At 35.1% G+C, this 26,862-nt stretch overlaps 6 non-coding genes across 6 annotated transcripts; all 6 read left to right on the top strand.

The window, feature by feature from the left end:
- Positions 1-78: 78 nt before the first annotated feature.
- On the top strand, positions 79-150 carry TRNAC-GCA (transfer RNA cysteine (anticodon GCA)). Its single transcript has one exon. It is a non-coding gene; the product is annotated as a tRNA-Cys (tRNA).
- A 3,740-nt stretch (positions 151-3,890) lies between these two features.
- TRNAC-GCA (transfer RNA cysteine (anticodon GCA)) lies at positions 3,891-3,962 on the top strand. Its single transcript has one exon. It is a non-coding gene; the product is annotated as a tRNA-Cys (tRNA).
- A 2,786-nt stretch (positions 3,963-6,748) lies between these two features.
- On the top strand, positions 6,749-6,820 carry TRNAC-GCA (transfer RNA cysteine (anticodon GCA)). The gene has a single exon. It is a non-coding gene; the product is annotated as a tRNA-Cys (tRNA).
- Positions 6,821-10,547: 3,727 nt separating this feature from the next.
- On the top strand, positions 10,548-10,619 carry TRNAC-GCA (transfer RNA cysteine (anticodon GCA)). Its single transcript has one exon. It is a non-coding gene; the product is annotated as a tRNA-Cys (tRNA).
- A 12,313-nt stretch (positions 10,620-22,932) lies between these two features.
- On the top strand, positions 22,933-23,004 carry TRNAC-GCA (transfer RNA cysteine (anticodon GCA)). Its single transcript has one exon. It is a non-coding gene; the product is annotated as a tRNA-Cys (tRNA).
- A 2,778-nt stretch (positions 23,005-25,782) lies between these two features.
- Positions 25,783-25,854, top strand: TRNAC-GCA (transfer RNA cysteine (anticodon GCA)). Its single transcript has one exon. It is a non-coding gene; the product is annotated as a tRNA-Cys (tRNA).
- The last annotated feature ends 1,008 nt before the right edge of the window (positions 25,855-26,862 follow it).

Consider the following 26,862-nt stretch of genomic DNA (forward strand, 5'->3'; position numbering starts at 1 on the left):
CATTGCTTTGATGGTGATTGCATGTTGCTTGCACTTTGTACATATTACTGAATTAATAAAGGTGAAAATTTCAGAACTGGGGGTATAGCTCAGTGGTAGAGCATTTGACTGCAGATCAAGAGGTCCCTAGTTCAAATCTGGGTGCCCCCTTGTTCAACTATTTTACCTGTAGAAATATTTTTATAAACAAATTGAAGAAATCATTTACAATCTTAGCATTTTATGTAATGAGCAACACATTTCTACATTTGAAATACTCCTGATCATCTCATGAAACATAGGGTAAACACCATGAAAATGTTTAGGATTTCTTCATATGATACAAGCTGCTTTTTACATTCACCCAAGTTCTACTGGTGATATTATCAGTTTGAAATAGTCCATTGGAAGCTCATATGAATGTTATAAAACTGTGGTGGAAACCAATAATATACCCTTAATGAAATGTATTAATTTGTACAGCTGACCAGAAGTGCACTGATGTCATTAGTTCTACAAGTTCCATACAGTCACCCAATCTATCACCTTTTTAAAAAAGAGGGCAGTTTTCAGCGTTCAAGGGTTTAACTCAGTGTTAGAGCATAGGAGTACAGTTCAAGAAGTCCCTGTTTCATAACTATATACCCTCTTCAATAGATCCTGTTAAAATATTTTTCAACCCAATGCACTGTAAGAAACAAAAGGATATATCAACATTTCATATACAAAACAATGAACAATTGGGTTTAACTATGCTCTTAGCACAAAATCAACAAACTGCAGTAGAGAAGCAGTTACATTTTGCAGAATTTGTGCATTTGACAAAATATTTTTTTTCCATGTTCCAAGATCTACATGTGATACGAAATGTATGAATTCTTGCAATGGAAACCTCACTGTATTTTAACAAGGCAGATAAAGGACATCCTTCGCACCCCTTATACTTATAAGGAGGGTTTGGTGGCTGAACATGCATTGCTTTGATGGTGATTGCATGCTGCTTCCACTTTGTACATATTACTGAATAAATAAAAGTGAACATTTCAGAAATGGGGGTGTAGCTCAGGGGTACAGCATTTCACTGCAGATCAAAAGGTCCCTAGTCCAAATCTGGGTGCCCACTTGTGCAACTGTTTTACCTGTAGAAATATTTTTCAATTAAATAAATTGAAGTAAACATTTACAATCTTAGCATTTTATGTAATGAGCAACACATTTCTACATTTCAAATACTCCTGATCATCACCTGCAACATAGGGTAAACACCATTAAGCTGTTTAGGATTTCTTCATATGATACAAGCTGTGTTTTACATTCACACAAGTTCTACTGGTGATATGATCAGTTTGAAATAGTCCATTGGAAGCTCATATGAATGTTATAAAACTGTGGTGGAAACCAATAATATGCCCTTAATGAAATGTATTAATTTGTACAGCTGACCAGAAGTGCATTGATGTCATTAGTTCTACAAGTTCCATAGAGTCACCCACTCTATCACCTTTTTAAAAAAGGGCACTTTTCAACATTGAAGGGTTTATGTCAGTGGTAGAGCGTAGGAGTGTAGTTCAAGAAGTCCCTGTTTCATAACCATATACCCTCTTCAATAGATCCTGTTAAAATGTTTTTCAACCCAATGCACTGTAAGAAACAATCGGATATATCATCATTTCATATACAAAACAATGAACAATTGGGTTTAACTATGCTCTTAGCACAAAATCAACAAACTGCAGTAGAGAAGCAGTTACATTTTGCAGAATTTGTGCATTTGACAAAATATTTTTTTTCCATGTTCCAAGATCTACATGTGATACGAAATGTATGAATTCTTGCAATGGAAACCTCACTGTATTTTAACAAGGCAGATAAAGGACATCCTTCGCACCCCTTATACTTATAAGGAGGGTTTGGTGGCTGAACATGCATTGCTTTGATGGTGATTGCATGCTGCTTCCACTTTGTACATATTACTGAATAAATAAAAGTGAACATTTCAGAAATGGGGGTGTAGCTCAGGGGTACAGCATTTCACTGCAGATCAAAAGGTCCCTAGTCCAAATCTGGGTGCCCACTTGTGCAACTGTTTTACCTGTAGAAATATTTTTCAATTAAATAAATTGAAGTAAACATTTACAATCTTAGCATTTTATGTAATGAGCAACACATTTCTACATTTCAAATACTCCTGATCATCACCTGCAACATAGGGTAAACACCATTAAGCTGTTTAGGATTTCTTCATATGATACAAGCTGTGTTTTACATTCACGCAAGTTCTACTGGTGATATGATCAGTTTCAAATAGTCCATTGGAAGCTCATATGAATGTTATAAAACTGTGGTGGAAACCAATAATATGCCCTTAATGAAATGTATTAATTTGTACAGCTGACCAGAAGTGCACTGATGTCATTAGTTCTACAAGTTCCATAGAGTCACCCACTCTATCACCTTTTTAAAAAAGGGCAGTTTTCAACATTCAAGGGTTTATGTCAGTGGTAGAGCGTAGGAGTGTAGTTCAAGAAGTCCCTGTTTCATAACCATATACCCTCTTCAATAGATCCTGTTAAAATGTTTTTCAACCCAATGCACTGTAAGAAACAAAAGGATATATCAACATTTCATATACAAAACAAGAAACAATTGGGTTTAACTATGCTCTTAGCACAAAATCAACAAACTGCAGTAGAGAAGCAGTTACATTTTGCAGAATTTGTGCATTTGACAAAATATTTTTTTTCCATGTTCCAAGATCTACATGTGATACGAAATGTATGAATTCTTGCAATGGAAACCTCACTGTATTTTACCAAGGCAGATAAAGGACATCCTTCGCACCCCTTATACTTATAAGGAGGGTTTGGTGGCTGAACATGCATTGCTTTGATGGTGATTGGATGCTGCTTCCACTTTGTACATATTACTGAATGAATAAAAGTGAACATTTCAGAAATGGGGGTGTAGCTCAGGGGTAGAGCATTTCACTGCAGATCAAAAGGTCCCTAGTCCAAATCTGGGTGCCCACTTGTGCAACTGTTTTACCTGTAGAAATCTTTTTCAATTAAATGAATTGAAGTAAACATTTACAATCTTAGCATTTTATGTAATGAGCAACACATTTCTACATGTGAAATACTCCTGATCATCACCTGAAACATAGGGTAAACACCATTAAGCTGTTTAGGATTTCTTCATATGATACAAGCTGTGTTTTACATTCACCCAAGTTCTACTGGTGATATGATTAGTTTAAATAGTCCATTGGAAGCTCATTTGAATGTTATAAAACTGTGGTGGAAACCAATAATATGCCCTTAATGAACTGTATTAATTTGTACAGCTGACCAGAAGTGCACTGATGTCATTAGTTCTACAAGTTCCATACAGTCACCCACTCTATCACCTTTTTAAAAAAAAGGGCAGTTTTCAGCATTCAAGGGTTTAACTCAGTGTTAGAGCATAGGAGTGCAGTTCAAGAAGTCCCTGTATCATAACTATATACCCTCTTCAATAGATCCTGTTAAAACTTTTTTCAACCCAATGCACTGTAAGAAACAAGAGGATATATCAACATTTCATATACAAAACAATGAACAATTGGTTTTAACTATGCTCTTAGCACAAAATCAACAAACTGCAGTAGAGAAGCAGTTACATTTTGCAGAATTTGTGCATTTGACAAAATATTTTTTTTCCATGTTCCAAGATCTACATGTGATACGAAATGTATGAATTCTTGCAATGGAAACTTCACTGTATTTTACCAAGGCAGATAAAGGACATCCTTTGCACCCCATATACTTATAAGGAGGGTTTGGTGGCTGAAAATGCATTGCTTTGATGGTGATTGCATGTTGCTTGCACTTTGTACATATTACTGAATTAATAAAGGTGAAAATTTCAGAACTGGGGGTATAGCTCAGTGGTAGAGCATTTGACTGCAGATCAAGAGGTCCCTAGTTCAAATCTGGGTGCCCCCTTGTTCAACTATTTTACCTGTAGAAATATTTTTATAAACAAATTGAAGAAATCATTTACAATCTTAGCATTTTATGTAATGAGCAACACATTTCTACATTTGAAATACTCCTGATCATCTCATGAAACATAGGGTAAACACCATGAAAATGTTTAGGATTTCTTCATATGATACAAGCTGCTTTTTACATTCACCCAAGTTCTACTGGTGATATTATCAGTTTGAAATAGTCCATTGGAAGCTCATATGAATGTTATAAAACTGTGGTGGAAACCAATAATATACCCTTAATGAAATGTATTAATTTGTACAGCTGACCAGAAGTGCACTGATGTCATTAGTTCTACAAGTTCCATACAGTCAACCACTCTATCACCTTTTTAAAAAAGAGGGCAGTTTTCAGCATTCAAGGGTTTAACTCAGTGTTAGAGCATAGGAGTACAGTTCAAGAAGTCCCTGTTTCATAACTATATACCCTCTTCAATAGATCCTGTTAAAATATTTTTCAACCCAATGCACTGTAAGAAACAAAAGGATATATCAACATTTCATATACAAAACAATGAACAATTGGGTTTAACTATGCTCTTAGCACAAAATCAACAAACTGCAGTAGAGAAGCAGTTACATTTTGCAGAATTTGTGCATTTGACAAAATATTTTTTTTCCATGTTCCAAGATCTACATGTGATACGAAATGTATGAATTCTTGCAATGGAAACCTCACTGTATTTTACCAAGGCAGATAAAGGACATCCTTCGCACTCCATATACTTATAAGGAGGGTTTGGTGGCTGAAAATGCATTGCTTTCATGGTGATTGCATGTTGCTTGCACTTTGTACATATTACTGAATTAATAAAGGTGAACTTTTCAGAACTGGGGGTATAGCTCAGGGGTAGAGCATTTCACTGCAAATCAAAAAGTCCCTAGTTCAAATCTGGGTGCCCCCTTGTCCAACTGTTTTACCTGTAGAAATATTTTTATAAACAAATTGAAGAAAACATTTACAATCTTAGCATTTTATGTAATGAGCAACACATTTCTACATTTGAAATACTCCTGATCATCTCATGAAACATAGGGTAAACACCATGAAAATGTTTAGGATTTCTTCATATGATACAAGCTGCGTTTTACATTCACCCAACTTCTACTGGTGATATTATCAGTTTGAAATAGTCCATTGGAAGCTCATATGAATGTTATAAAACTGTGGTGGAAACCAATAATATGCCCTTAATGAAATGTATTAATTTGTACAGCTGACCAGAAGTGCACTGATGTCATTAGTTCTACAAGTTCCATACAGTCACCCACTCTATCACCTTTTTAAAAAAGAGGGCAGTTTTCAGCATTCAAGGGTTTAGCTCAGTGTTAGAGCATAGGAGTACAGTTCAAGAAATCCCTGTTTCATAACTATATACCCTCTTCAATAGATCCTGTTAAAATATTTTTCAACCCAATGCACTGTAAGAAACAAAAGGATATATCAACATTTCATATACAAAACAATGAACAATTGGGTTTAACTATGCTCTTAGCACAAAATCAACAAACTGCAGTAGAGAAGCAGTTACATTTTGCAGAATTTGTGCATTTGACAAAATATTTTTTTTTCCATGTTCCAAGATCTACATGTGATACGATGTGTATGAATTCTTGCAATGGAAACCTCACTGTATTTTACCAAGGCAGATAAAGGACATCCTTAGCACCCCATATACTTATAAGGAGGGTTTGGTGGCTGAAAATGCATTGCTTTGATGGTGATTGCATGTTGCTTCCACTTTGTTCATATTACTGAATAAATAAAGATGCACATTTCAGAAATGGGGGTATAGCTCAGGGGTAGAGCATTTCACTGCAAATCAAAAGGTTCCTACTTCAAATCTGGGTGCCCCCTTGTCCAACTGTTTTACCTGTAGAAATATGTTTTTAATTAAATAAATTGAAGTAAACATTTACAATCTTAGCATTTTATGTAATGAGCAACACATTTCTACATTTGAAATACTCCTGATCATCACCTGAAACATAGGGTAAACACCATTAAGCTGTTTAGGATTTCTTCATATGATACAAGCTGTGTTTTACATTCACCCAAGTTCTACTGGTGATATGATCAGTTTGAAATAGTCCATTGGAAGCTCTTATGAATGTTCTAAAACTGTGGTGGAAACCAATAATATGCCCTTAATGAAATGTATTAATTTGTACAGCTGACCAGAAGTGCATGATGTCATTAGTTCTACAAGTTCCATAGAGTCACCCACTCTATCAACTTTTTAAAAAAGGGCAGTTTTCAACATTCAAGGGTTTATGTCAGTGGTAGAGCGTAGGAGTGTAGTTCAAGAAGTCCCTGTTTCATAATCATATACCCTCTTCAATAGATCCTGTTAAAATGTATTTTTTAACCCAATGCACTGTAAGAAACAATACGCTATATCATCATTTCATATATAAAACAATGAACAATTGGGTTTAACTATGCTCTTAACACAAAATCAACAAAATGCAGTAGAGAAACAGTTACGTTTTGCAGAATGTGTCCATTTGACAAAAGTTTTCTTCCATGTTCCAAGATCTACATGTGATACGAAATGTATGAATTCTTGCAATGGAAACCTCACTGTATTTTACCAAGTCAGATAAAGGACATCTCTTGTACCCCTTATACTTATAAAGAGGGTTTGGTGGCTGAAAATGCATTGCTTTGATGGTGATTGCATGTTGCTTGCACTTTGTACATATTACTGAATTAATAAAGGTGAACATTTAAGAACTGGGGGTATAGCTCAGTGGTAGAGCGTTTGACTGCAAATCAAGAGGTCCCTAGTTCAAATCTGGGTGCCACCTTGTCCAACTGTTTTACCTGTAGAAATATTTTTTTAATTGAAGAAAACATTTACAATCTTAGCATTTTATGTAATGAGCAACACATTTCTACATTTGAAATACTCCTGATCATCTCCTGAAACATAGGGTAAACACCATGAAACTGTTTAGGATTTCTTCGTATGATACAAGCTGTGTTTTACATTCACCCAAGTTCTACTGGTGATATTATCAGTTTGAAATAGTCCATTGGAAGCTCATATGAATGTTATAAAACTGTGGTGGAAACCAATAATATGCCTTTAATGAAATGTATTAATTTGTACAGCTGACCAGAAGTGCACTGATGTCATTAGTTCTACAAGTTCCACAAAGTCACCCACTCTATCACCTTTTTAAAAAAGGGCAGTGTTCAGCATTCAAGGGTTTATTTCAGTGGTAGAGCGTAGGAGTGCTTTTCAAGAAGTTCCTGTTTCATAACCATATACCCTCTTCAATAGATCCTGTTAAAATGTATTTTTTAACCCAATGCACTGTAAGAACCAATAAGATATATCATCATTTCATATACAAAACAATGAACAATTGGGTTTAGCTATGCTCTTAGCACAAAATCAACAAAATGCAGTAGAGGAACAGTTACGTTTTGCAGAATTTGTGCATTTGACAAAAGTTTATTTTCCATGTTCCAAGATCTACATGTGATACAAAATGTATGAATTCTTGCAATGGAAACCTCACTGTATTTTACCAAGGCAGATAAAGGACATCTTTTGTACCACTTATACTTATAAGGAGGGTTTGGTGGCTGAAAATGCATTGCTTTGATGGTGATTGCATGTTGCTTGCACTTTCTACATATTACTGAATTAATAAAGGTGAACATTTCAGAATTCAGGGTATAGCTCAGTGGTAGAGCATTTGACTGCAAATCAAGAGGCCCCTAGTTCAAATCTGGGTGCCCCCTTGTTCAACTGTTCTACCTGTAGAAATATTTTTTTAAATAAATTGAGGAAAACATTTGCAATCTTAGCATTTTATGTAATGAGCAACACATTTCTACATTTGAAATATTCCTGGTCATCTCCTGAAACATAGGGTAAACACCATGAAACTTTTTAGGATTTCTTCATATGATACAAGCTGTGTTTACATTCACCCAATTTCAACTGGTGATATTTTCAGTTTGAAATAGTCCATTGGAAGCTCATATGAATGTTATAAAACTGTGGTGGAAACCAATAATATGCCCATAATGAAATGTATTAATTTGTACACCTGACCAGAAGTGCACTGATGTCATTAGTTCTACAAGTTCCATACAGTCACCCACTCTATCACCCTTTTAAAAAAGGGCAGTTTTCAGCATTCAAGGGTTTAAATCAGTGGTAGAACGTAGGAGTGCAGTTCAAGAAGGCCCTGTTTCATAACTATATACCCTCGTCAATAGATCCTGTTAAAATGTTTTTCAACCCAATGCACTGTAAGAAACAATAGGATATATCATCATTTCATATACAAAACAATGAACAATTGGGTTTAACTATGCTCTTAGCACAAAATCAACGAACTGCAGTAGAGAAGCAGTTACATTTTGCAGAATTTGTGCATTTGACAAAAGATTTTTTTCCATGTTCCAAGATCTACATGTGATACGAAATGTATGAATTCTTGCAATGGAAACCTCACTGTATTTTACCAAGGCAGATAAAGGACATCCTTTGCACCCCATATACTTATAAGGAGGGTTTGGTGGCTGAAAATGCATTGCTTTGATGGTGATTTCATGTTGCTTGCACTTTGTACATATTATTGAATTAATAAAGGTGAACATTTCAGAACTGGGGGTATAGCTCAGTGGTAGAGCATTTGACTGCAGGAAACGAGGTCACTAGTTCAAATCTGGGTGCCCACTGTGCAACTGTTTTACCTGTACAAATATTTTTTTAATTAAATAAATTGAAGAAAACATTTACACTCTTAGCATTTTATGTAATGAGCAACACATTTCTACATCTGAAATACTCCTGATCATCTCCTGAAACATAGGGTAAACACCATGAAACTGTTTAGGATTTCTTCATATGATACAAGCTGTGTTTTACATTCACCCAAGTTCTACTGGTGACATGATCAGTTTGAAATAGTCCATTGGAAGCTCTTATGAATGTTCTAAAACTGTGGTGGAAACCAATAATATGCCCTTAATGAAATGTATTAATTTGTACAGCTGACCAGAAGTGCATGATGTCATTAGTTCTACAAGTTCCATAGAGTCATCCACTCTATCAACTTTTTAAAAAAGGGCAGTTTTCAACATTCAAGGGTTTATGTCAGTGGTAGAGCATAGGAGTGTAGTTCAAGAAGCCCTGTTTCATAACCATATACCCTCTTCAATAGATCCTGTTAAATGTTTTTCAACCCAATGCACTGTAAGAAACAATAAGATATATCATCATTTCATATACAAAACAATGAACAATTGGGTTTAACTATGCTCTTAGCACAAAAGCAACAAAATGCAGTAGAGAAACAGTTACATTTTGCAGAATTTGTGCATTTGACAAAAGATTTTTTTTCCATGTTCCAAGATCTACAAGTGATACGATGTGTATGAATTCTTGCAATGGAAACCTCACTGGATTTTTCCAAGGCAGATAAAGGACATCCTTCGCACCCCATATACTTATAAGGAGGGTTTGGTGGCTGAAAATGCATTGCTTTGATGGTGATTACATGTTGCTTCCACTTTGTTCATATTACTGAATAAATAAAGATGCACATTTCAGAAATGGGGGTATAGCTCAGGGGTAGAGCATTTCACTGCAAATCAAAAGGTTCCTACTTCAAATCTGGGTGCCCCCTTGTCCAACTGTTTTACCTGTAGAAATATGTTTTTAATTAAATAAATTGAAGTAAACATTTACAATCTTAGCATTTTATGTAATGAGCAACACATTTCTACATTTGAAATACTCCTGATCATCACCTGAAACATAGGGTAAACACCATTAAGCTTTTTAGGATTTCTTCATATGATACAAGCTGTGTTTTACATTCACCCAAGTTCTACTGGTGATATGATCAGTTTGAAATAGTCCATTGAAAGCTCATATTAATGTTATAAAACTGTGGTGGAAACCAATAATATGCCCTTAATGAAATGTATTAATTTGTACAGCTGACCAGAAGTGCACTGATGTCATTAGTTCTACAAGTTCCATAGAGTCACCCACTCTATCACCTTTTTAAAAAAGGGCAGTTTTCAACATTCAAGGGTTTATGTCAGTGGTAGAGCGTAGGAGTGTAGTTCAAGAAGTCCCTGTTTCATAATCATATACCCTCTTCAATAGATCCTGTTAAAATGTATTTTTTAACCCAATGCACTGTAAGAAACAATACGCTATATCATCATTTCATATACAAAACAATGAACAATTGGGTTTAACTATGCTCTTAACACAAAATCAACAAAATGCAGTAGAGAAACAGTTACGTTTTGCAGAATGTGTCCATTTGACAAAAGTTTTTTTTCCATGTTCCAAGATCTACATGTGATACGAAATGTATGAATTCTTGCAATGGAAACCTCACTGTATTTTACCAAGTCAGATAAAGGACATCTGTTGTACCCCTTATACTTATAAGGAGGGTTTGGTGGCTGAAAATGCATTGCTTTGATGGTGAGTGCATGTTGCTTGCACTTTGTACATATTACTGAATTAATAAAGGTGAACATTTGAGAACTGGGGGTATAGCTCAGTGGTAGAGCATTTGACTGCAAATCAAGAGGTCCCTAGTTCAAATCTGGGTGCTGCCTTGTCCAACTGTTTTACCTGTAGAAATATTTTTTTAATTAAATAAATTGAAGAAAACATTTACAATCTTAGCATTTTATGTAATGAGCAACACATTTCTACATTTGAAATACTCCTGATCATCTCCTGAAACATAGGGTAAACACCATGAAACTGTTTAGGATTTCTTCATATGATACAAGCTGTGTTTTACATTCACCCAAGTTCTACTGGTGATATTATCAGTTTGAAATAGTCCATTGGAAGCTCATATGAATGTTATAAAACTGTGGTGGAAACCAATAATATGCCCTTAATGAAATGTATTAATTTGTACAGCTGACCAGAAGTGCACTGATGTCATTAATTCTACAAGTTCCATACAGTCACCCACTCTATCACTTTTTTAAAAAAGGGCAGTTTTCAGCATTCAAGGGTTTAACTCAGTGGTAGAGCGTAGGAATGCAGTTCAAGAAGTCCCTGTTTCATAACCATATACCCTCTTCAATAGATCCTGTTAAAATGTTTTTCAACCCAATGCACTGTAAGAAACAATAAGATATATCATCATTTCATATACAAAACAATGAAAAATTGGGTTTAACTATGCTCTTAGCACAAAATCAACGAACTGCAGTAGAGAAGCAGTTACGTTTTGCAGAATTTGTGCATTTGACAAAAGTTTTTTTTCCATGTTCCAAGATCTACATGTGATACGAAATGTATGAATTCTGGCAATGGAAACCTCACTGTATTTTACCAAGGCAGATAAAGGACATCTTTTGTACCACTTATACTTATAAGGAGGGTTTGGTGGCTGAAAATGCATTGCTTTGATGGTGATTGCATGTTGCTTGCACTTTGTACATATTACTGAATTAATAAAGATGAACATTTCAGAACTGGGGGTATAGCTCAGTGGTAGAGCATTTGACTGCAAATCAAGAGGTCCCTAGTTTACATCTGGGTGCCCCCTTGTTCTACCTGTATAAATATTTTTTTAATTAAATAAATTGAAGAAAACATTTACAATCTTAGCATGTTATGTAATGAGCAACACATTTCTACATTTGAAATACTCCTGATCATCTCCTGAAACATAGGGTAAACACCATGAAACTGTTTAGGATTTCTTCATATGATACAAGCTGTGTTTTACATTCACCCAATTTCTACTGGTGATATTTTCAGTTTGAAATAGTCCATTGGAAGCTCATATGAATGTTATAAAACTGTGGTGGAAACCAATAATATGCCCTTAATGAAATGTATTAATTTGTACACCTGACCAGAAGTGCACTGATGTCATTAGTTCTACAAGTTCCATACAGTCACCCACTCTATCACCTTTTTAAAAAAGGGCAGTTTTCAGCATTCAAGGGTTTAAATCAGTGGTAGAACGTAGGAGTGCAGTTCAAGAAGGCCCTGTTTCATAACCATATACCCTCGTCAATAGATCCTGTTAAAATGTTTTTCAACCCAATGCACTGTAAGAAACAATAGGATATATCATCATTTCATATACAAAACAATGAACAATTGGGTTTAACTATGCTCTTAGCACAAAATCAACGAACTGTAGTAGAGAAGCAGTTACATTTTGCAGAATTTGTGCATTTGACAAAAGATTTTTTTCCATGTTCCAAGATCTACATGTGATACGAAATGTATGAATTCTTGCAATGGAAACCTCACTGTATTTTACCAAGGCAGATAAAGGACATCCTTCGCACCCCATATACTTATAAGGAGAGTTTGGTGGCTGAAAATGCATTGCTTTGATGGTGATTTCATGTTGCTTGCACTTTGTACATATTATTGAATTAATAAAGGTGAACATTTCAGAACTGGGGGTATAGCTCAGTGGTAGAGCATTTGACTGCAGGTAAAGAGGTCCCTAGTTCAAATCTGGGTGCCCATTGTTCAACTGTTTTAACTGTACAAATATTTTTTAATTAAATAAATTGAAGAAAACATTTACACTCTTAGCATTTTATGTAATGAGCAACACATTTCTACATTAGAAATACTCCTGATCATCTCCTGAAACATAGGGTTAACACCATGAAACTGTTTAGGATTTCTTCATATGATACAAGCTGTGTTTTACATTCACCCAAGTTCTACTGGTGATATGATCAGTTTGAAATAGTCCATTGGAAGCTCATATGAATGTTATAAAACTGTGGTGGAAACCAATAATATGCCCTTAATGAAATGTATTAATTTGTACAGCTGACCAGAAGTGCACTGATGTCATTAGTTCTACAAGTTCCATAGAGTACCCACTCTATCACCTTTTTAAAAAAGGGCAGTTTTCAGCATTCAAGGGTTTAACTCAGTGTTAGAGCGTAGGAGTGCAGTTCAAGAAGTCCCTGTTTCATAACCATATACCCTCGTCAATAGATCCAGTTAAAATGTTTTTCAACCCAATGCACTGTAAGAAACAATAGGATATATCATCATTTCATATAAAAAAACAATGAACAATTGGGTTTAACTATGCTCTTAGCACAAAATCAACAAACTGCAGTAGAGAAGCAGTTACATTTTTTGCAGAATTTGTGCATTTGACAAAAGATTTTTTTTCCATGTTCCAAGATCTACATGTGATACAAAATGTATGAATTCTTGCAATGGAAACCTCACTGTATTTTACCAAGGCAGATAAAGGGCATCCTTTGCACCCCATATACTTATAAGGAGGGTTTGGTGGCTGAAAATGCATTGCTTTGATGGTGATTGCATGTTGCTTGCACTTTGTACATATTACTGAATTAATAAAGGTGAACAATTCAGAAATAGGGGTATAACTTAGGGGTAGAACATTTCACTGCAGATCAAAAGGTCCCTAGTTCAGATCTGGGTGTCCCCTTGTCCAACTGTTTTACCTGTAGAAGTATTTTTTTAATTAAATAAATTGAAGTAAACATTTACAATCTTAGCACTTTATGTAATGAGCAACAGATTTCTACATTTGAAATACTCCTGATCATCACCTGAAACATAGGGTAAACACCATGAAACTGTTTAGGATTTCTTCGTATGATACAAGCTGTGTTTTACATTCACCCAAGCTCTACTGGTGATATTATCAGTTTGAAATAGTCCATTGGAAGCTCATATGAATGTTATAAAACTGTGGTGGAAACCAATAATATGCCCTTAATGAACTGTATTAATTTGTACAGCTGACCAGAAGTGCACTGATGTCATTAGTTCTACAAGTTCCATAGAGTACCCACTCTATCACCTTTTTAGAAAAGGGCAGTTTTCAGCATTCAAGGGTTTAACTCAGTGTTAGAGCGTAGGAGTGCAGTTCAAGAAGTCCCTGTTTCATAACCATATACCCTCGTCAATAGATCCAGTTAAAATGTTTTTCAACCCAATGCACTGTAAGAAACAATAGGATATATCATCATTTCATATAAAAAACAATGAACAATTGGGTTTAACTATGCTCTTAGCACAAAATCAACAAACTGCAGTAGAGAAGCAGTTACATTTTTTGCAGAATTTGTGCATTTGACAAAATATTTTTTTTCCATGTTCCAAGATCTACGTGTGATACGAAATTTATGAATTCTTGCAATGGAAACCTCACTGTATTTTACCAAGTCAGATAAAGGACATCTGTTGTACCCCTTATACTTATAAGGAGGGTTTGGTGGCTGAAAATGCATTGCTTTGATGGTGAGTGCATGTTGCTTGCACTTTGTACATATTACTGAATTAATAAAGGTGAACATTTGAGAACTGGGGGTATAGCTCAGTGGTAGAGCATTTGACTGCAAATCAAGAGGTCCCTGGTTCAAATCTGGGTGCTGCCTTGTCCAACTGTTTTACCTGTAGAAATATTTTTTTTAATTAAATAAATTGAAGAAAACATTTACAATCTTAGCATTTTATGTAATGAGCAACACATTTCTACATTTGAAATACTCCTGATCATCACCTGAAACATAGGGTAAACACCATGAAACTGTTTAGGATTTCTTCATATGATACAAGCTGTGTTTTACATTCACCCAAGTTCTACTGGTGATATTATCAGTTTGAAATAGTCCATTGGAAGCTCATATGAATGTTATAAAACTGTGGTGGAAACCAATAATATGCCCTTAATGAAATGTATTAATTTGTACAGCTGACCAGAAGTGCACTGATGTCATTAGTTCTACAAGTTCCATACAGTCACCCACTCTAACACCTTTTTAAAAAAGGGCAGTTTTCAGCATTCAAGGGTTTAACTCAGTGGTAGAGCGTAGGAATGCAGTTCAAGAAGTCCCTGTTTCATAACCATATACCCTCTTCAATAGATCCTGTTAAAATGTTTTTCAACCCAATGCACTTTAAGAAACAATAAGATATATCATCATTTCATATACAAAACAATGAACAATTGGGTTTAACTATGCTCTTAGCACAAAATCAACAAACTGCAGTAGAGAAGCAGTTACATTTTGCAGAATGTGTACATTTGACAAAATATTTTTTTTCCATGTTCCAAGATCTACACGTGATACGAAATGTATGAATTCTTGCAATGGAAACCTCACTGTATTTTACCACGGCAGATAAAGGACATCTTTTGTACCCCTTATACTTATAAGGAGGGTTTGGTGGCTGAAAATGCATTGCTTTGATGGTGATTGCATGTTGCTTCCACTTTGTACATATTACTGAACAAATAAAGGTGAACTTTTCAGAAATGGGGATATAGCCCAGGGGTAGAGCATTTCACTGCAGATCAAAAGGTCCCTAGTTCAAATCTGGGTGCCCCCTTGTCCAACTGTTTTACCTGTAGAAATATGTTTTTAATTAAATAAATTGAAGTAAACATTTACAATCTTAGCATTTTATGTAATGAGAAACACATTTCTACATTTGATATACTCCTGATCATCTCCTGAAACATAGGGTAAACAGCATGAAACTGTTTAGGATTTCTTCGTTTGATACAAGCTGTGTTTTACATTCACCCAAGTTCTACTGGTGATATTATCAGTTTGAAATAGTCCATTGGAAGCTCATATGAATGTTCTAAAACTGTGGTGGAAACCAATAATATGCCCTTAATGAAATGTATTAATTTGTACAGCTGACCAGAAGTGCACTGATGTCATTAGTTCTACAAGTTCCATACAGTCACCCACTCTATCACTTTTTTAAAAAAGGGCAGTTTTCAGCATTCAAGGGTTTATGTCAGTGCTAGAGGGTAGGAGTGCAGTTCAAGAAGTCCCTGTTTCATAACCATATACCCTCTTCAATAGATCCTGTTAAAATGTTTTTCAACCCAATGCACTCTAAGAAACAATAAGATATATCATCATTTCATATACAAAACAATAAAAAATTGGGTTTAACTATGCTCTTAGCACAAAATCAACAAACTGCAGTAGAGAAGCAGTTACGTTTTGCAGAATTTGTGCATTTGACAAAAGTTTTTTTTCCATGTTCCAAGATCTACATGTGATACGAAATGTATGAATTCTTGCAATGGAAACCTCACTGTATTTTACCAAGGCAGATAAAGGACATCTTTTGTACCACTTATACTTATAAGGAGGGTTTGGTGGCTGAAAATGCATTGCTTTGATGGTGATTGCATGTTGCTTGCACTTTGTACATATTACTGAATTAATAAAGATGAACATTTCAGAACTGGGGGTATAGCTCAGTGGTAGAGCATTTGACTACAAATCAAGAGGTCCCTAGTTTACATCTGGGTGCCCCGTTGTTCAACTGTTCTACCTGTAGAAATATTTTTTTAATTAAATAAATTGAAGAAAACATTTACAATCTTAGCATGTTATGTAATGAGCAACACATTTCTACATTTGAAATACTCCTGATCATCTCCTGAAACATAGGGTAAACACCATGAAACTGTTTAGGATTTCTTCATATGATACAAGCTGTGTTTTACATTCACCCAATTTCTACTGGTGATAATTTCAGTTTGAAATAGTCCATTGGAAGCTCATATGAATGTTATAAAACTGTGGTGGAAACCAATAATATGCCCTTAATGAAATGTATTAATTTGTACACCTGACCAGAAGTGCACTGATGTCATTAGTTCTACAAGTTCCATACAGTCACCCACTCTATCACCTTTTTAAAAAAGGGCAGTTTTCAGCATTCAAGGGTTTAAATCAGTGGTAGAACGTAGGAGTGCAGTTCAAGAAGGCCCTGTTTCATAACCATATACCCTCGTCAATAGATCCTGTTAAAATGTTTTTCAACCCAATGCACTGTAAGAAACAATAGGATATATCATCATTTCATATACAAAACAATGAACAATTGGGTTTAACTATGCTCTTAGCACAAAATCAACGAACTGCAGTAGAGAAGCAGTTACATTTTGCAGAATTTGTGCATTTGACAAAAGATTTTTTTCCATGTTCCAAGATCTACATGTGATACGAAATGTATGAATTATTGCAATGGAAACCTCACTGTATTTTACCAAGGCAGATAAAGGACATCCTTCCCACCCCATATACTTATAAGGAGGGTTTGGTGGTTGAAAATGCATTGCTTTGATGGTGATTTCATGTTGCTTGCACTTTGTACATATTATTGAATTAATAAAGGTGAACATTTCAGAACTGTGGGTATAGCTCAGTGGTAGAGCATTTGACTGCAGGTAAAGAGGTCCATAGTTCAAATCTGGGTGCCCACTTGTTCAACTGTTTTACCTGTACAAATATTTTTTTAATTAAATAAATTGAAGAAAACATTTACACTCTCAGCATTTTATGTAATGAGCAACACATTTCTACATCTGAAATACTCCTGATCATCTCCTGAAACATAGGGTAAACACCATGAAACTGTTTAGGATTTCTTCATATGATACGAGCTGTGTTTTACATTCACCCAAGTTCTACTGGTGATATGATCAGTTTGAAATAGTCCATTGGAAGCTCATATGAATGTTATAAAACTGTGGTGGAAACCAATAATATGCCCTTAATGAACTGTATTAATTTGTACAGCTGACCAGAAGTGCACTGATGTCATTAGTTCTACAAGTTCCATAGAGTACCCACTCTATCACCTTTTTAAAAAAGGGCAGTTTTCAGCATTCAAGGGTTTAACTCAGTGTTAGAGCGTAGGAGTGCAGTTCAAGAAGTCCCTGTTTCATAACCATATACCCTCGTCAATAGATCCAGTTAAAATGTTTTTCAACCCAATGCACTGTAAGAAACAATAGGATATATCATCATTTCATATAAAAAACAATGAACAATTGGGTTTAACTATGCTCTTAGCACAAAATCAACAAACTGCAGTAGAGAAGGAGTTACATTTTTTGCAGAATTTGTGCATTTGACAAAAGATTTTTTTTCCATGTTCCAAGATCTACATGTGATACGAAATGTATGAATTCTTGCAATGGAAACCTCACTGTATTTTACCAAGTCAGATAAAGGACATCTGTTGTACCCCTTATACTTATAAGGAGGGTTTGGTGGCTGTAAATGCATTGCTTTGATGGTGATTGCATGTTGCTTGCACTTTGTACATATTACTGAATTAATAAAGGTGAACATTTGAGAACTCGGGGTATAGCTCAGTGGTAGAGCATTTGACTGCAAATCAAGAGGTCCCTAGTTCAAATCTGGGTGCTGCCTTGTCCAACTGTTTTACCTGTAGAAATATTTTTTTTAATTAAATAAATTGAAGAAAACATTTACAATCTTAGCATTTTATGTAATGAGCAACACATTTCTACATTTGAAATACTCCTGATCATCTCCTGAAACATAGAGTAAACACCATGAAACTGTTTAGGATTTCTTCATATGATACAAGCTGTGTTTTACATTCACCCAAGTTCTACTGGTGATATTATCAGTTTGAAATAGTCCATTGGAAGCTCATATGAATGTTATAAAACTGTGGTGGAAACCAATAATATGCCCTTAATGAAATGTATTAATTTGTACAGCTGACCAGAAGTGCACTGATGTCATTAGTTCTACAAGTTCCATACAGTCACCCACTCTATCACTTTTTTAAAAAAGGGCAGTTTTCAGCATTCAAGGGTTTAACTCAGTGGTAGAGCGTAGGAATGCAGTTCAAGACGTCCCTGTTTCATAACCATATACCCTCTTCAATAGGTCCTGTTAAAATGTTTTTCAACCCAATGCACTGTAAGAAACAATAAGATATATCATCATTTCATATACAAAACAATGAAAAATTGGGTTTAACTATGCTCTTAGCACAAAATCAACAAACTGCAGTAGAGAAGCAGTTACGTTTTGCAGAATTTGTGCATTTGACAAAAGTTTTTTTTCCATGTTCCAAGATCTACATGTGATACGAAATGTATGAATTCTGGCAATGGAAACCTCACTGTATTTTACCAAGGCAGATAAAGGACATCTTTTGTACCACTTATACTTATAAGGAGGGTTTGGTGGCTGAAAATGCATTGCTTTGATGGTGATTGCATGTTGCTTGCACTTTGTACATATTACTGAATTAATAAAGATGAACATTTCAAAACTGGGGGTATAGCTCAGTGGTAGAGCATTTGACTGCAAATCAAGAGGTCCCTAGTTTACATCTGGGTGCCCCCTTGTTCTACCTGTAGAAATATTTTTTTAATTAAATAAATTGAAGAAAACTTTTACAATCTTAGCATGTTATGTAATGAGCAACACATTTCTACATTTGAAATACTCCTGATCATCTCCTGAAACATAGGGTAAACACCATGAAACTGTTTAGGATTTCTTCATATGATACAAGCTGTGTTTTACATTCACCCAATTTCTACTGGTGATATTTTCAGTTTGAAATAGTCCATTGGAAGCTCATATGAATGTTATAAAACTGTGGTGGAAACCAATAATATGCCCTTAATGAAATGTATTAATTTGTACACCTGACCAGAAGTGCACTGATGTCATTAGTTCTACAAGTTCCATACAGTCACCCACTCTATCACCTTTTTAAAAAAGGGCAGTTTTCAGCATTCAAGGGTTTAAATCAGTGGTAGAACGTAGGAGTGCAGTTCAAGAAGGCCCTGTTTCATAACCATATACCCTCGTCAATAGATCCTGTTAAAATGTTTTTCAACCCAATGCACTGTAAGAAACAATAGGATATATCATCAGTTCATATACAAAACAATGAACAATTGGGTTTAACTATGCTCTTAGCACAAAATCAACGAACTGTAGTAGAGAAGCAGTTACATTTTGCAGAATTTGTGCATTTGACAAAAGATTTTTTTCCGTGTTGCAAGATCTACATGTGATACGAAATGTATGAATTCTTGCAATGGAAACCGCACTGTATTTTACCAAGGCAGATAAAGGACATCCTTCGCACCCCATATACTTATAAGGAGGGTTTGGTGGCTGAAAATGCATTGCTTTGATGGTGATTACATGTTGCTTGCACTTTGTACATATTATTGAATTAATAAAGGTGAACATTTCAGAACTGGGGGTATAGCTCAGTGGTAGAGCATTTGACTGCAGGTAAAGAGGTCCCTAGTTCAAATCTGGGTGCCCATTGTTCAACTGTTTTAACTGTAGAAATATTTTTTAATTAAATAAATTGAAGAAAACATTTACACTCTTAGCATTTTATGTAATGAGCAACACATTTCTACATCTGAAATACTCCTGATCATCTCCTGAAACATAGGGTTAACACCATGAAACTGTTTAGGATTTCTTCATATGATACAAGATGTGTTTTACATTCACCCAAGTTCTACTGGTGATATGATCAGTTTGAAATAGTCCATTGGAAGCTCATATGAATGTTATAAAACTGTGGTGGAAACCAATAATATGCCCTTAATGAAATGTATTAATTTGTACAGCTGACCAGAAGTGCACTGATGTCATTAGTTCTACAAGTTCCATAGAGTACCCACTCTATCACCTTTTTAAAAAAGGGCAGTTTTCAGCATTCAAGGGTTTAACTCAGTGTTAGAGCGTAGGAGTGCAGTTCAAGAAGTCCCTGTTTCATAACCATATACCCTCGTCAATAGATCCAGTTAAAATGTTTTTCAACCCAATGCACTGTAAGAAACAATAGGATATATCATCATTTCATATAAAAAACAATGAACAATTGGGTTTAACTATGCTCTTAGCACAAAATCAACAAACTGCAGTAGAGAAGCAGTTACATTTTTTGCAGAATTTGTGCATTTGACAAAAGATTTTTTTTCCATGTTCCAAGATCTACATGTGATACAAAATGTATGAATTCTTGCAATGGAAACCTCACTGTATTTTACCAAGGCAGATAAAGGGCATCCTTTGCACCCCATATACTTATAAGGAGGGTTTGGTGGCTGAAAATGCATTGCTTTGATGGTGATTGCATGTTGCTTGCACTTTGTACATATTACTGAATTAATAAAGGTGAACAATTCAGAAATGGGGGTATAACCCAGGGGTAGAACATTTCACTGCAGATCAAAAGGTCCCTAGTTCAAATCTGGGTGTCCCCTTGTCCAACTGTTTTACCTGTAGAAGTATTTTTTTAATTAAATAAATTGAAGTAAACATTTACAATCTTAGCACTTTATGTAATGAGCAACAGATTTCTACATTTGAAATACTCCTGATCATCACCTGAAACATAGGGTAAACACCATGAAACTGTTTAGGATTTCTTCGTATGATACAAGCTGTGTTTTACATTCACCCAAGCTCTACTGGTGATATTATCAGTTTGAAATAGTCCATTGGAAGCTCATATGAATGTTATAAAACTGTGGTGGAAACCAATAATATGCCCTTAATGAACTGTATTAATTTGTACAGCTGACCAGAAGTGCACTGATGTCATTAGTTCTACAAGTTCCATAGAGTACCTACTCTATCACCTTTTTAAAAAAGGGCAGTTTTCAGCATTCAAGGGTTTAACTCAGTGTTAGAGCGTAGGAGTGCAGTTCAAGAAGTCCCTGTTTCATAACCATATACCCTCGTCAATAGATCCAGTTAAAATGTTTTTCAACCCAATGCACTGTAAGAAACAATAGGATATATCATCATTTCATATAAAAAACAATGAACAATTGGGTTTAACTATGCTCTTAGCACAAAATCAACAAACTGCAGTAGAGAAGCAGTTAAATTTTTTGCAGAATTTGTGCATTTGACAAAAGATTTTTTTTCCATGTTCCAAGATCTACATGTGATACAAAATGTATGAATTCTTGCAATGGAAACCTCACTGTATTTTACCAAGGCAGATAAAGGGCATCCTTTGCACCCCATATACTTATAAGGAGGGTTTGGTGGCTGAAAATGCATTGCTTTGATGGTGATTGCATGTTGCTTGCACTTTGTACATATTACTGAATTAATAAAGGTGAACAATTCAGAAATGGGGGTATAACTCAGGGGTAGAACATTTCACTGCAGATCAAAAGGTCCCTAGTTCAAATCTGGGTGTCCCCTTGTCCAACTGTTTTACCTGTAGAAGTATTTTTTTAATTAAATAAATTGAAGTAAACATTTACAATCTTAGCATTTTATGTAATGAGCAACACATTTCTACATCTGAAATACTCCTGATCATCTCCTGAAACATAGGGTAAACACCATGAAACTGTTTAGGATTTCTTCGTATGATACAAGCTGTGTTTTACATTCACCCAAGTTCTACTGGTGATATGATCAGTTTGAAATAGTCCATTGGAAGCTCATATGAATGTTATAAAACTGTGGTGGAAACCAATAATATGCCCTTAATGAACTGTATTAATTTGTACAGCTGACCAGAAGTGCACTGATGTCATTAGTTCTACATGTTCCATAGAGTACCCACTCTATCACCTTTTTAAAAAAGGGCAGTTTTCAGCATTCAAGGGTTTAACTCAGTGTTAGAGCGTAGGAGTGCAGTTCAAGAAGTCCCTGTTTCATAACCATATACCCTCGTCAATAGATCCAGTTAAAATGTTTTTCAACCCAATGCACTGTAAGAAACAATAGGATATATCATCATTTCATATAAAAAACAATGAACAATTGGGTTTAACTATGCTCTTAGCACAAAATCAACAAACTGCAGTAGAGAAGGAGTTACATTTTTTGCAGAATTTGTGCATTTGACAAAAGATTTTTTTTCCATGTTCCAAGATCTACATGTGATACGAAATGTATGAATTCTTGCAATGGAAACCTCACTGTATTTTACCAAGACAGATAAAGGACATCTGTTGTACCCCTTATACGTATAAGGAGGGTTTGGTGGCTGAAAATGCATTGCTTTGATGGTGATTGCATGTTGCTTGCACTTTGTACATATTACTGAATTAATAAAGGTGAACATTTGAGAACTGGGGGTATAGCTCAGTGGTAGAGCATTTGACTGCAAATCAAGAGGTTCCTAGTTCAAATCTGGGTGCTGCCTTGTCCAACTGTTTTACCTGTAGAAATATTTTTTTTAATTAAATAAATTGAAGAAAACATTTACAATCTTAGCATTTTATGTAATGAGCAACACATTTCTACATTTGAAATACTCCTGATCATCTCCTGAAACATAGGGTAAACACCATGAAACTGTTTAGGATTTCTTCATATGATACAAGCTGTGTTTTACATTCACCCAAGTTCTACTGGTGATATTATCAGTTTGAAATAGTCCATTGGAAGCTCATATGAATGTTATAAAACTGTGGTGGAAACCAATAATATGCCCTTAATGAAATGTATTAATTTGTACAGCTGACCATAAGTGCACTGATGTCATTAGTTCTACAAGTTCCATACAGTCACCCACTCTATCACTTTTTTAAAAAAGGGCAGTTTTCAGCATTCAAGGGTTTAACTCAGTGGTAGAGCGTAGGAATGCAGTTCAAGAAGTCCCTGTTTCATAACCATATACCCTCTTCAATAGATCCTGTTAAAATGTTTTTCAACCCAATGCACTGTAAGAAACAATAGGATATATCATCATTTCATATACAAAACAATGAAAAATTGGGTTTAACTATGCTCTTAGCACAAAATCAACAAACTGTAGTAGAGAAGCAGTTACGTTTTGCAGAATTTGTGCATTTGACAAAAGATTTTTTTCCATGTTCCAAGATCTACATGTGATACGAAATGTATGAATTCTTGCAATGGAAACCTCACTGTATTTTACCTAGGCAGATAAAGGACATCCTTCGCACCCCATATACTTATAAGGAGGGTTTGGTGGCTGAAAATGCATTGCTTTGATGGTGATTACATGTTGCTTGCACTTTGTACATATTATTGAATTAATAAAGGTGAACATTTCAGAACTGGGGGTATAGCTCAGTGGTAGAGCATTTGACTGCAGGTAAAGAGGTCCCTAGTTCAAATCTGGGTGCCCATTGTTCAACTGTTTTAACTGTAGAAATATTTTTTTATTAAATAAATTGAAGAAAACATTTACAATCTTAGCATTTTATATAATGACCAACACATTTCTACATTTGAAATACTCCTGATCATCTCCTGAAACATAGGGTAAACACCTTGAAACTGTTTAGGATTTCTTCATATGATACAAGCTGTGTTTTACATTCACCCAAGTTCTACTGGTGATATTATCAGTTTGAAATAGTCAATTGGAAGCTCATATGAATGTTATAAAACTGTGGTGGAAACCAATAATATGCCCTTAATGAAATGTATTAATTTGTACAGCTGACCAGAAGTGCACTGATGTCATTAGCTCTACAAGTTCCATACAGTCACCCACTCTAACACCTTTTTCAAAAAGGGCAGTTTTCAGCATTCAAGGGTTTAACTCAGTGGTAGAGCATAGGAGTGCAGTTCAAGAAGTCCCTGTTTCATAACCATATACCCTCGTCAATAGATCCTGTTAAAATGTTTTTCAACCCAATGCACTGTAAGAAACAAATGGATATATCATCATTTCATATAAAAAACAATGAACAATTGGGTTTAACTATACTGTTAGCACAAAATCAACAAACTGCAGCAGAGAAGCAGCTACATTTTGCAGAATTTGTGCATTTGACAAAATATTTTTTTTCCATGTTCCAAGATCTACATGTGATACGAAATGTATGAATTCTTGCAATGGAAACCTCACTGTATTTTACCAAGGCAGATAAAGGACATCCTTCGCACCCCATATACTTATAAGGAGGTTTTGGTGGCTGAAAATGCTTTGCTTTGATGGTGATTGCATGTTGCTTGCACTTTGTACATATTCCTGAATTAATAAAGATGAACTTTTCAGAACTGGGGGTATAGCTCAGTGGTAGAGTATTTGACTGCAGATCAAGAGGTCCCTAGTTCAACTCTTGGTGCCCCCTTGTTTTACCTGTACAAATATTTTTTTTATTAAATAAATTGAAGAAAACATTTACAATCTTAGCATTTTATATAATGAGCAACACATTTCTACATTTGAGATACTCCTGATCATCTCCTGAAACATAGGGTAAACACCATGAAGCTGTTTAGGATTTCTTCATATGATACAAGCTGTGTTTTACATTCACCCAAGTTCTACTGGTGATATTATCAGTTTAAATAGTCCATTGGAAGCTCATATGAATGTTATAAAACTGTGGTGGAAACCAATAATATGCCCTTAATGAAATGTATTAATTTGTACAGCTGACCAGAAGTGCACTGATGTCATTAGTTCTACAAGTTCCATACAGTCACCCACTCTATCACCTTTTTAAAAAAGGGCAGTTTTCAGCATTCAAGGGTTTAACTCAGTGGTAGAGCATAGGAGTGCAGTTCAAGAAGTCCCTGTTTCATAACCATATACCCTCGTCAATAGATCCTGTTAAAAGGTTTTTCAACCCAATGCACTGTAAGAAACAATAGGATATATCATCATTTCATATAAAAAACAATGAAAAATTGGATTTAACTATACTCTTAGCACAAAATCAACAAAGTGCAGTAGAGAAGCAGCTACATTTTGCAGAATTTGTGCATTTGACAAAAGATTTTTTTCCATGTTCCAAGATCTACATGAGATACGAAATGTATGAATTCTTGCAATGGAAACCTCAATGTATTTTACCAAGGCAGATAAAGGACATCCTTCGCACCCCATATACTTATAAGGAGGGTTTGGTGGCTGAAAATGCTTTGCTATGATGGTGATTGCATGTTGCTTGCACTTTGTCCATATTACTGAATTAATAAAGGTGAACTTTTCAGAACTGGGGGTATAGCTCAGTGGTAGAGCATTTGACTGCAGATCAAGAGGTCCCTAGTTCAAATCTGGGTGCCCCTTCGTTCAACTTTTTTACCTGTAGAAATATTTTTTGATTAAATAAATTGAAGAAAACATTTACAATCTTAGCATTTTATATAATGAGCAACACATTTCTACATTTGAAATACTCCTGATCATCTCCTGAAACAGGGTAAACACCTTGAAACTTTTTAGGATTTCTTCATATGTTACAAGCTGTGTTTTCCATTCACCCAAGTTCTACTGGTGATATTATCAGTTTGAAATAGTCCATTGGAAGCTCATATGAATGTTATAAAACTGTGGTGGAAACGAATAATATGCCCTTAATGAAATGTATTAATTTGTACAGCTGACCAGAAGTGCACTGATGTCATTAGTTCTACAAGTTCCATACAGTTACCCACTCTATCACCTTTCTAAAAAAGGGCAGTTTTCAGCATTCAAGGGTTTAACTCAGTGGTAGAGCATAGGAGTGCAGTTCAAGAAGTCCCTGTTTCATAACCATATACCCTCGTCAATAGATCCTGTTAAAATGTTGTTCAACCCAATGCACTGTAAGAAACAATAGGATATATCATCATTTCATATAAAAACAATGAACAATTGGGTTTAACTATACTCTTAGCACAAAATCAACAAACTGCAGTAGAGAAGCAGTTACGTTTTGCAGAATTTGTGCATTTGACAAACGTTTTTTTTCCATGTTCCCAGATCTACATGTGATACAAAATGTATGAATTCTTGCAATGGAAACCTCACTGTATTTTACCAAGGCAGATAAAGGACATTTTCGTCCCCCTTATACTTATAAGGAGGGTTTGGTGGCTGAAAATGCATTGCTTTGATGGTCATTGCATGTTGCTTGCACTTTGTACATATTACTGAAATAATAAAGGTGAACTTTTCAGAATTGGGGTTATAGCTCAGTGGTGGAGCATTTGACTGCAGATCAAGAGGTCCCTAGTTCAAATCTGGGTGCCCCTTGTTCAACTGTTTTACCTGTAGATTTTTTTTTTTATTAAATGAATTGAAGAAAACATTTAC

Source organism: Ambystoma mexicanum, unplaced genomic scaffold (assembly GCF_040938575.1).
Source record: "Ambystoma mexicanum isolate Mex_15411 unplaced genomic scaffold, UKY_AmexF1_1 Mex_scaf66, whole genome shotgun sequence".
NCBI lineage: Eukaryota > Metazoa > Chordata > Amphibia > Caudata > Ambystomatidae > Ambystoma > Ambystoma mexicanum.